Genomic DNA, 12,766 nt, shown 5'->3' with positions numbered 1-12,766 from the left:
CGGTAATTACGCGTGGCTTGGCTCCCGAGTGAGCAGCCGCTAAATCAAGCGCCTGTCATTAATCAGTGCGGAATCACCGTCGGAAGAAGCTTCCTTTCGTTCTGGGCTGCATGTGGACCGGGAACGCCGGCATGCGTACCTGCACTAGCCTGCACAAAATTTTTGGTAACCTGCTTACGTGCATGACGTTTCCAAGCATATGCAAGCTTTTTGTGAATGAGGGTTATGAGAATACAAGAACTGTTGTGCAGACTACATCGGAATACATAGTATGGGTTACGAGAATGAAGATAATTAGTAGGCCATCGTGTATATAAAATGACGAGAATTAGGAACAAGTAACTATACCAACGAGATCACAAAAATAACCAAGAAATAGTTACGATAGTCCGAACAGCTAGAGATGAAAGATTAGGATGGAGAGATACCATATTTTGCATGAACTTGTTAGGAACCGTTTACTGTAATGTTAAGACCTATTTACCATGAAATGGTGGTTATGCTAATTCGAAAGTTAGGAGTCGAATATGGGATGGGAGTTACTACAATTTGGAATCCAACGGTTTGGTTTCGGGAACCAGATATTATAATGACGAGGCCAATTTACCATAAAATATTTACAACGATTCTAAGGTGAATTACCATAATTTTGAAGGAAAATTATTCCGAGGAACCAATTACTATAATGAAGAAACAATTATCAGGCACTACTACAGAAGTTAATTGTAGGGGCGGCTGCGCCAGCCGTCCTTCCCAGGGTGCTCCTACAGAGGGTGCCTCTGTAGGGGCGGTTTCCTGAATGCCCCTGCAGTGCCCTCTGTAGGAGCGGCTGGTGTTTTCAGCCGCCCCTACAGTGCCCTCTGTAGGGGTGGCTGGTAATATCAGCCGCCCCTGTAGTGGACTTCTGTAAGGGCGGCTGTATCACCAGCCGCCCCTGCTGTGTGTATTTGTAAGGGCGGTTCTTGAACCGCCCCTACAGTGGATTTTCCAGCAAAATAAATAAATAATTCAAATTCAAATCTGACCACACATATATATATATATATATATATATATATATATATATATATATATATATATATATAATTCAAATTCGAATCTAACCGCCACAAATATACATATATACATCCACAAACACAAGACCATTATTTAGAACATCATCACAAATCATAATTCACAAAAATCCATCATTACAACATAGTCCATTATGAAGTTCATCATTATAACATAGTCCATTAAGAAATCCACAAGTCCACATGCAAAACAAAGTCCAAACCGTTCCAAAGTTTGATCCAAACTATACCACAAGTCCACATTGTCATCAACGGCCTAGGGCTAACCAATCAGTCTCACGAAGGTGTTGGTATAGAGGATTACTACCTAAGTCGGAAAGAAGATGATGGTAAGTGCCTTTATGATACACAATCTGGTCAATTATGAAGTTGCAAAGGTCGCCGACCATCTCTAAGAGCTCATCATCCTTGTATGGGTTCCTTCTCGTGTCTTTATCTTTCTCCAACTACAAGAGAACAAGTTTAGGTTTACTATATCACAACATATGCGAACTTTTCATACTACGAGCGAAGAGGTTCAAACTTACCAGATTGGGGTTTCTGTTGTAGCCACCGATGGTACTCATCATAATACATGTGTAGTATCCACAATGTAGACTCCCAGGCTTCTGCTTGGGGCACTGTGTGTTTTGCATATGGAGATGTTATGTAATGCTATTGACAGACACGTAATATATGGAGTATCAAAGTAAATGACACTTACCGCACATAGAGTTTTGACATACAACTTTTCTTTCCTATTTGGATGATGCCTCCCCTTATGTTCCTGGACATATTGCCTGAATGCTCTATTCCAATGGTTTTAGCAAATGCAACTTGTTAGTATCCCACATTGAACCTTACAAGTATGTATACAAACATAGTAGCTAAAATGAGGATTGTCGATATGTATACGTCTTGACAATCGCTATGAAGTCTTTGTATGTCTCGACTAGGAAATCCGCTGAATCAAAGACCCATGCCATGCTATGTGAGAGCGAGACGCCTATGCAAATCCAGTGATCGCTGCATGAATTTTGTCATAGAAGGAACACATAAGCTCTTTTGCATCGAACAAAGTATATTGAACATAGCTAAGTGTACCGTCGAACTTACTTGAAGTGGTATGGTATCCATATAGTATCATGTTGTTGGAGATTTTTAAAACATAGGGCAATGTATGCCGCAACCTTGAGAGACTCTTCCAATATTTTCTTGTTCCTGATGTCCTCTTTCTCCTTAAGTGTCTTTCCAGCTCCTAGTTCTTTGCAATCTAGTTTCCACTCTTTAGGGTAATTAAAATTTGTTGATGCTATAGGTGAAGGGTCTATATACCCGTGTTTTAGAGCTGGCCTCTTTCTCACAAAGTCCGTTTGCATTCTACAAATCACGGCGCGGGTTAGTTACAATAAAATCAAAAGATTACATTCATATCATATCGAGAGGGCAGGGACTTATAGGCACCACATGCGAATTAGATTCATTTCCATTCGTCCGAGGTGGAAGCATGCCTGGATATCCTTAAACTCAATGGCAATTTGCCCACCTGGGGCTTCAAATGTGCCGGCAGGGATCCATGCTTGTAAGATTTCTAATTCTATTATCTGAGCACGCAAGTACCAATCGTGGAACTTTCTCATTCCACGTGACAAGCACTGTATGACTCGGTTTGGTAGGAAGCACTGTATAGCCATGTGTTCATCAATGTACGGTGGCATCACTGCCATACTCTGCAAGACACTGTAATGCGTCCGACTCACATCTCTGTAATCATTGTAGAGGAACACTTTTCTACCACTTGTGCCTTCCCAGCTAGCCTTCCCTTGTGACGAGAATCGGGATTACCAATCCCTCTCTGTACTTTTAGCCACTCTTGGCAGCACTAGACGACTTCTTCGGAATTGTAACCCTCTATCATGGAGCCATCTGAGTGTGTTCGCACTACTGGAAACTCGAATTGGTCTGTGCGTGAAAAAAATTTCTGTGCGTTTTTTTCGGTACGCACAGAAAAATTACGATTTTTCTGTCGGTTTCAAAATATCCCGACAGAAAAATACGAAAACCCACAGAATAATTGTATGATTTTTCTGTGCGTGACAATACACACATGGAAAAAATCAGAACTCACAGAAAAACTCAATTTATTATGTCGGTGCTTTAAAAACACAAAGAAAAAAATATATGCACGCACAGAAAAATATATGCACACCATAAATAAAAAAACAAAGAAGTGCTAACCCTAACCCGCCGGCCGCCGCACGCACGCACTCGCGCCTGCTCGGCCCTCCTCTCCCTGCCCCCGCTCCCTCTCACTGCCTCCCGCCGGCGGCCCCTCCCCTCCTTGCCCCGCGCCGCCCTGGATCCGCCGTGCCGCCCCGGCCCCTCCCCTCCTCTCCTCCCGCCGGCGGCCGGCCCCGGCCCCTCCCCTCCTTGCCCCGCACCGCCCCGGATCCGCCTCCTCCTCTCCTCCCGCCGGCATCCGGCCCCGGTCCCTCCCCTCCTTGCCCCGCGCAGCCCCGGATCCGCCCACGGTGGCCGTCCCCGGCCAGAGCGCAGCGCGGCTGGGCTCCGCCGGTGGCCGGCGCCGTGCCCGCTCACCGGTGATGCATATTGAGCGTGTGTACACCGAAGAATATGTCATGGATTTTTCGAGATGTCCAGCGCTCGAGGATCTTGAGATCACCTCGTGCATTTTCGAAGCCTGTGAGTTCATCTCCCCGTCTGCGAAACGCTTGAGCTTTGTCAAGTGCAGATTTGGTGTTAGCCCAGGGGAAAATGATGACCGCTCTCGTATTTCTGTCGCCTGTGTCCTTATTTTGTTATGAACTTTAGTTCTTTTAATTTGCTAGTTCATGATATAATTATCCAGCTACTAAATTAAATTTAGTTCATGATATAATTATCCATGAATGTTCTTTTACAGATCAGGTTGTGGAGATACTATGATATATGTAAGAAGTTACCCTGTCCTTATTTTGTCATGAACTTTAGTTCTTTTTTTTAGTTCACGATATATTTAACCAACTATATTCTACATCTATTAACATGAAAAGTAATAAAGTCCAAGTCAATTGCTATGCATCCATGTGCTTTGAAAGACCAGGTTGTGGTGAATACATGTAAGAGTTTTTTATGATATGTATCCATAACTTGTTCTGCATACGCTTTAGTTCTTTCAATTTCTCAGTTGATGAATAACTAAACTAGGGATATTGATGATTTTCCTTTCAGCGTAAATGTTGTAGATGAGCTTATAATATTTAAATGCAGTGCTTATATATTCAATGTTCATATATATCCACCTCAGTATATATCATCGCATGATTAGATCTTAAGTTTAAGTCATGACTTGGATTTATCCATTTGCAATTCAGTTTAATTTAAAAAAGGACTTGGAATGTTGCCCTATGTTTCACAAGTTAAGAACATTTTGTCTTGTTGATTGGTGTCTGTCTGGAGATCTTCATGCATTACTTAGCTTTCTCCAGCACACACCAAATCTTCAGAAGATCACTCTACAATTTAACATCCAGACCATTTAGAAAATGCAGTTCCCATGTAAGTTCAACATGAAGCACTTCGAGGACCTCGTGCAGGGCGGTGAGTGGGACGAGGTGGAGAGGTACCTCAGCGGCTTCACCAAGCTGGAGGACAACCGCTACTCCATGAAGATCTTTGAGATCTGCAAGCAGAAGTACCTGAGGCCCTTGATAGGTGACCGACTCATCACTACGCTACTTTTGGTCCCTTGTTGTTGTCAAGGTTGTTTTTTTGCTGAATTTGCTGTCGGTTAACTATTTTTATGTGCACAACTGATATAAATCAAATAGTTCAATCACCTAACTGCTACTTGTGTAGGTTCACTATTTTTGTTCTTTATCTTCTTTTTGGTTATTCTGATGCCAAATGATGTGTTTCTTTGACTTCCCTTAGTATTTATGGATGGATAAGGTGACAGTTAAATGTAGTCATTGCTTCCTTTGTTCATTTGACTTGTTGGAATTTTATTGCTCCTGGTTGTCCAGCACTACAGAATCTTCTTGATATGGTTCTTTTGGGATTGTTTTCATGTGATTTGGACATCTCTACCTATTTATCCCAAGTAATCAGCTTTTATCGACAATGTGCAAAGAAATTTTATCACTTTATAGCGGCTCTAGCTTTAGATGCTTATGTTATAGCAGAATTTACTGTTAACTTTTCTTTTAGGTAATGCAAACTATTTTACTCATGCAGGTCTCTGGCAATCTGTAGGTCAGTTGTTCACTGGTCCGGTCCTTGATCAATCACCTTTCAGTTTGTGTAACCATAACTTTCTAGGTAAGCAGCTAAAACCCAAACACTTTGTGCTTTTTTGTAATCTTGTCGTAGTCTATTTGGATATTGTACTGCCCAATCAAGTGATTATTATTATTAATTAAGTGATAAAGCATAGATCTTTTCCCTATTATTTTTTCATTTTTTTAACACCCCATACTTCCACCCATTGGATTCCAAACCTATTCTGTGCTGTTGCAAAATCTATTCGCAGCTCCAGTGCACAATAGAGGTTTGGTGGATTCATATCCAGTCTTATAAGATTTCTTTACATACGCACCTATTTGCATCCTATTATTCAATTTTTATCACAAGGTCCTAGGCACCTGGCAATCAAAGATGTTGCAGTCGCCATTTTTAGCTCTAGAATGTAGATGTCAAGCACCGAATATGTGATAATAAGAAAGTGGTACCATTAAAAAAAAATAGAAGCAAGTGCTGCTTTCAGCATCTTAACAGCATGCCATCTTAACAGCTTTTCAGCATCTTAACTTCCTTGTAATAGTGACCCACATCCAGGAAACATTACATGTAGCACAGTAGCAACGCTAGATGATTTCTATAGAAGTTTAAGGGCTGCATAAACTACTGAAATGACATGTAACAGTCAGAGTGCACTGTTCAATGATGGTTTTCAAATATACATGATATCTATCTATACATTTCATTAGATATGTGCTGTTCACCATCGCCAAGCTGTTGAGTGCGCGTTCTTTGTTTCTGGTTTTGGATTCATCGAGACAAACAAACAGAGCACGAAGCGGCAAACCAGGTTCACGCTGCTCTCCATCCATTTCGTGAACACTTAGATTTGTTATGGTACATCCATTGTCTGAAATTTGCCATTTTCAGAAATTATGTTCCGACCTGTATATAAGTTTTCACAACAGTCATAGTATCGTGAAATTGTGGGCATATGTAACTCTTGCTTAATATGTTGACTTCATCTGTGTATAAAATCCATTTTTTTAAGCAGTGCAGATGTTCAGATTAATAAATTAGCCAGAAAAGAATGTTATCTTTTCTTGATATAATTAGCCAGAATGTTATCTCATTTGCTCTTTAATAAAAAAGAATGCTATCTCATCTTGATATAATTGAGGTACACGCCCCTGCTCATGCTTGATCCAATTACATTTACCAACCGACAATATCTTACTGCATGCACATGTCAACTGGGTGCCTAGATTTTGATTTCAGTCGTATAGGGGAAAGTGTTAAGCATTACATGCATGCAGATTTTGTAAAACTGTAATGGACAGAAAAAACATATCAATTAACCCTCAGAGAACATTGTAAATCATTATCAATTGGCAGAGACTTTTTCCTTATTGTACTTTACTCAATGATGCATGCTTGTACTTTACCATCCTTTTTTCCCCTTATTGTAAGGTCGTATCCATACATGCAACAATTGGGATTTCTCTACTTGTTATGCCTACAAGTCTAACAGTGCTTCCAGAAGCACATTTCGTGCATGTAAAAGGTGAGGCTAACTGGACTTTATTTCTTTCTTTCTAATGCCTTTCAGTCTGAACTGGCAACATCAGCTCTGCAAGAACCCCAGACCAAACCCTGACATCAAGACACTCTTTACTGATCACTCTTGTGCTGCTCCTACCAATGGAGCAAGAGCACCTCCACCTACCAATGGTCCGCTTGTTGGATCCATCCCTAAGTCAGCTGGATTTCCACCAATGGGTGCTCATGCTGTAAGTATTATCACAAGCAGGCCATTTAACTTATCCTGACTATTGATTGCTTATACTGGTTCAATGTTGCAGCCACACCAATGGGGATCTTCATGCTGCAAACCTTGACAACAATCAAGGTTCCGACAATGTGATGGTTGTGTTAGCTTTAGTTTTAGCTTTAGTTTTAGTTTTAGCTATAATATGACTCAATGATGCATGCTTGTACTATACTCATCTTGACTGAGACTTAAACTATTGAGATGAGATGGTAATGCTTTTGAATGTATTGATACCGGACCATTTGGACATCATCTATATGTAGCCCGGATGCCATTAATGAATGTGCTGAACATTTGGATCTTTATATGTATGCTATCTATTATGTTGTGATGAAATTACAGTATGGACAGTCTATATTTGCTGCATGGTTAAGGGTTTTTCTGTCGGTGGTTCTTTTATTTTTCTGTGCGTTAACCGAGACCGAAACAACATTTAAATTTAATCTGCCTAACGCAATTTTTCTGTGCGTGTAACACCCACAGAAAAATCATTTTTCTGTCGGGCTTTTCCTTTTTTTCTGTGAGGATTAACGCACACAATATTTAAAATTAATCTGGGCTAACGCAATTTTTCTGTGCGTGTAACACCCACAGAAAAATTGTTTCTGACGGCGAACATACAGAACAATTGAATTTTTCTATCATCATATTTTTGTGGGTATTTTTCTGAGGGTACACCGTCAGAAAAATATTTTTCTGACGGGATTCGTATTTTCCTGTGTGTTTTCGCACACACAGAAAAAACCGAGTTTCCAGTAGTGTCGGTTATGCACGTATCAGCTTAGAACCGACATGAACCGCTCATAGGACCACATTTCATGCAAGAAGCTAGGGCCCAGCGCCTCGATCTGATGAATCAGGTGAATCATGAGATGTACCATTATATAAAAAAAGCGGGAGGTAAACACATCTCTAGCTGGTTCTGGGTCTCCACCATGAATTCATGTAGGTCACTCAGCTCTTGTCTGCGAAACGTCTTCTGTGAGATCTTTGAAAAGAAGTAGCACATGCGGGTGATGGCCATCTTTAGGAACTCTTGCTTTATAGCCCTTATTGCAATTGGTAGGAACACTGTCAGCATCACATGACAATCGTGAGCCTTGCAGTATGTTAATGATAGGTCCTTCATCGACACTAGCTTCTTCGGGTTCGCCGAAAACCCAGTCGGCACTCTGACCCCCCCTAAGGAAATTGCATATAGCTCTCCTCTCCTCTAGGGTTAGGTTGAAGCTAGCCGCAGGAAGACTGTACTTGCCATTATCCTGCTGTGCCGGCCAAAGCTCCCGCATCACGTTCAGCTGCACCATGTCTTTCCGTGATTTGAGACCATCCTTTGACTTGCCCGTATCCATCAAGGTAGCCATGAGACTCTCAAAGACATTCTTCTGTACGTGCATCGCATCAATGGCATGGGGGACCTCCAAGTCTGGCCAATAAGGCAGATACTGAAAGAAGATCGATTGCTTCTTGAATGGTACGCCTTCGATAGGAGGTGTGCTTCTATCTCTGATTGTTCCATCCAGATTCTTCTTTTCATAGACGACGTGTATGTTTTGGACCATTCTGAACATATGTTCTCCATTACGACATCTCTCTGGAGGGGGTTCATCCTCCAGGATGTTGCCATCGTATCTTAGGTACAATTTGCCGCGGTACTTGTGACCTGTCTTTAAGAAGCGCCGGTTCCTTATATAAACTATCTTCCTGGATCCATCTAGGAACACCCATTTAGTACCATCCAAACAGACTAAGCATCCAGTCTTGCCTTTGAACTGTCCAGACAGGGCAAACAACACGGGGTAATCATTGGTAGTAACAAATATTATTGCTTTGCATATGAAGTCCTCTCGCCGGAACGCATTGTACATCGGCTCCCCATACCTCCATAGCCTCTCCATTTCTTGCATCAGAGGCTCCAAGAACATGTCTATATCAATGCCTGGTTGTTTGGGGCGGGAGATAAGAATGGTGAGGAGAAGGTACTTCCTCTTCTGACACAAATACGTTGGGAGGTTGTACATGGTCAAGATGACTGGCCATGTGTTGTGGTCTGTCATCCTCTCATTGAAGGGATTCATTCCATCGGTGCTCAAGCCGAACCGTACATTTCGTGGGTCATCACTGAATTCTGCTTTGTACTTGGCATCGAACGCTTGCCACTGGCTACAATCGGTCGGGTGTGCGATCGTATCATCATCCACCTTGCGCTCATCATCCCACCATGTCATCAGTGCGGCTTCCTTAGGGTTTAGGAACATATGCCTCAAGCGGTCGGTCACTGACAAGTACCACATAACCAGGGCAGGAATTCTTCTCTTTTTTGCATCGTTGCCTAATGGAGTTTCCTCTGGGGGCTGAGATTCTTGCACCACCTTCTTCCCACCCTTCTTCCTCTTTCCTGTGGAGGCTTCCACCCCACTTTGAAGGTCATTGTTCTTGTACCGACTAGCCCCACACCTAGGACATGTATCTAAAGTCTCGAATGATGTGCCACGCCGAAAAAGGATACAGTGGTTAGGGCATGCATGGATTTTTTCAACCCTCAATGTGAGTGGACTTATAACCTTCTTCGCTTGGTATGTGTTGGCGGGAACTGTGTTCGGCCGTTGGAGCAACCATGACATGAGGCACAACAGGTCATCGAAACTACAGTCCGACTAGCCATACTTAGCCTTCAGGATGAGTAGCTCAAGCACAAAACGTAGCAGTATGAAGTATGTCGGACAGCCCTTCTCAGCATCATACACAGTCTTCTTCGATGCTTTTGTCACCCTCTCAAGATTTTCTAGACCTCTCTTGCTCTTTTCTAATATTTCTGGTCCAAAGGCCCCAAACATTTCGTCCAAGTTGTCACCATCATCTGCATCCCCCTCACGTGCTTCGCCATCATTGCTGGCACCACCAGCATCATCACCACCTTGTTCATTGCCAAAGCCACCACCTTGTTCATTGCCATAGTCATGATCCATTTATTGCTCAAGATCGTCTGTAAGTCGGGACAAGTATGCTTGGGTTTCAGCTTCATCAGCTAGATCATCGTCGCTGTCATCAACAACCACTGTTTCACCATGATGAATCCACACTGTGTAGTCCGGAACAAATCCTCTCCTAATCAGATGTTCTTTGATGGTACTCACATCTCGAAATGCAATAAGGTTCTTGCAATCTTTGCAGGGACAAATAATCATGTCACTATTCTCTTTCAACGTCGTGCATGCTTCTCTGCGGCTTTGATGAATTTGTCCACCTCATCACGGAAAAGAGCGTCATGTCTTAACGAACCATACATCCAAGAGTTCATGTAGTCCATCTTATAGAAACAAAACAACCAAAGAAAGAATATTACTCGAGAATAATTGTATATACCTGAGACACGCACCATGGTAGTAGAGGATAGTTAATTAATTGACTATTAATGCATAAATATTTTAAAATATAAATTAATTGGTTCAAATAAACAATTTCAAAGAAAATAATTAGCAACATTTAATATTTCATCCACTACCTTCCATGCAAACTCCATTCTAATTTCATGGCAGAGGATAATTAATTAATGGCCTATTTATCCATAACTAATTAAAAACACACATTATAGAAAGGAATCAAAATAAATATTAAATGATAATTAGTAGCCATGGTAGAGGATATTTTACACATTAGCAACAATTGAAAAAGAAAAAAAAAATAAAATCCTAGATCTAGATCTAGATATAGGGTTTCATGACACATGTACCAAACTTCACTAATACTACACTAAAATCAACAAAGATGTACTAACAAAGGGTGCAATCTTACTTTCCTACCTAATTTACCCTAGTATAGTAAAAATTAGGGTCCAATTTCACTCATAACTAGTTCAAGCTCCATGGAAGAGAGAGAAAACAAAAAATCAAATTACTCACTAACCAACGAACTAAACTTCAAATAAAGAGTTGGAGAAGCATTTCCTTACCTTTTAGAGCCTCTCCAACAAAGGATTTGAGATTAAAACCTTCTCCCTTAGTAGAGCAATTTTTAGGAGGAGCCTAACGCCTCCCAACCTTTTTGTGTAGAAGAGTGTGTCCCGATGTGAAAGAAGGGGTGGCTGCTATTTATTCATACGCCATCAGTAGGGGCGGCTGGTGATTTAGCCGTCACTACAGTCGAACAGCAGGGGCGGCTAATGACAGCCGCCCCTACAAATGGGCACTGCAGGGGCGGCGAGTGATTGAGCCGCCCCTACAGATCAGCCCCAACTGTAGGGGCGGCTCAGGTTACCAGCCGCCCCTACAGTGCCATCTGTAGGGGCGGCTGGGCTACTGGGGCCCGAGGACGCCCACTGTAGGGGCGCCCCCAACCCCAGCCGCCCCTACAGTAAAAATGCCCCCGTTCCTAGTGTGAGAATCTGGCATAGTGAGGAAATATTTACAACAATTTGAAGGTTTCAGACGATAATAAAAATTATTTACTAGAATCCCCATCTATTTAGACACTAGACAGCACCGTGCAATTTACTGTAACTTGATTTTATATTGACTATAATATAGAATGTGAGTTACCACGCAATCAGACATTTTGATATGTACGTTATTCGTATGGATAGATGCAAAACAAACCATTACAACAATGCCATTAACACGCCATTACAACAATTTACTGTATTGACACGCCATTGTTGTAACCATACTATGTATATATTCAGATGTAGTCTGCACAACACTTCTTGTATTCTCGTACCCTCATTCACAAAAAGCTTGCATATGTTTGGAAACGTCATGCACGTAAGCACGTTACCAAAAATTTGGTGAAGACTAGTGCAGGTACGCATGCCGGCGTTCCTGGTCCACATGCAGCCCAGAACGAAAGGAAGCTTCTTCCGACGGTGGTGATTCCGCACTGATTAATGACAGGAGCTAGCGCTCCAGGAAGCTTTGATTTAGCGGCTGGTTGGCTGGTTCCCTCGGGAGCCAAGCCACGCGTAATTACCGGTCCATCGGGTGGACCACGCATAATTAAGCCTGCACGGTTGTTGCGTCGCTCGTTTTGGAGAGCGGACGTGCCAGGTTTGGTGCGTCGGTTGGCAAGCTCATCAATCACAATCTAATATCATATACAAACAACGTACACGTACAGCCATTGATACGGTTTTTCAGAAGTGGAGTAATGCTAATGCACACCAAATAAAAGATGATAATAGCATTATACTACATTGTGCTATATCATTTAGCATGATATATGTGGTGGCTATAAAACCATATATTTCTAATCACATAATATGGGTATTATATGACACCCGGAATTCATTTCTAGGACAATTTTAACACATTAAACAAGACGCCAATGCGAGGGCCACTGTGTTAGTTAATAACTAATTAAACAACCAATAATTCACTAAGGCATGAATGCAGGTTAGCCAAAATATTCAAGCTGAGTTGAACCCGTCGTCCCGGAGCTCTCTGTAAGTGCGCCGTGAGCAACGGATCTAAGGAAAGATACAATAATTAACATTAGACAAATATACATAGTACAAACTTAATTAATGGGATATCCAGCAAATGGCGTGTAACCTTTCTAGCTTTAAGTCAAAACCAATAAGTTAGTAAACATGAGAAAGTGTGTGCAAATGGAGTTATATGTTACCTTAACGATGGCTTTTTGCTGTGAA

At 41.8% G+C, this 12,766-nt stretch overlaps 1 long non-coding RNA gene across 1 annotated transcript; it reads right to left on the bottom strand.

Annotated features, from left to right (window-relative positions):
* Nucleotides 1-1,446: 1,446 nt before the first annotated feature.
* On the bottom strand, nt 1,447-1,856 carry LOC136505109 (uncharacterized). The gene is made up of 3 exons (XR_010771097.1): nt 1,777-1,856; nt 1,601-1,693; nt 1,447-1,519 (listed from the first exon to the last, which is right to left on the bottom strand). It is a non-coding gene; the product is annotated as an uncharacterized lncRNA (long non-coding RNA).
* Nucleotides 1,857-12,766: the final 10,910 nt, after the last annotated feature.

Source organism: Miscanthus floridulus, chromosome 14, assembly GCF_019320115.1.
Source record: "Miscanthus floridulus cultivar M001 chromosome 14, ASM1932011v1, whole genome shotgun sequence".
Classification (NCBI taxonomy): Eukaryota; Viridiplantae; Streptophyta; class Magnoliopsida; order Poales; family Poaceae; genus Miscanthus; species Miscanthus floridulus.
The sequence above is the reverse complement of the archived record's forward strand: the minus strand, read 5'-3'. Positions and strand labels throughout refer to the sequence as shown.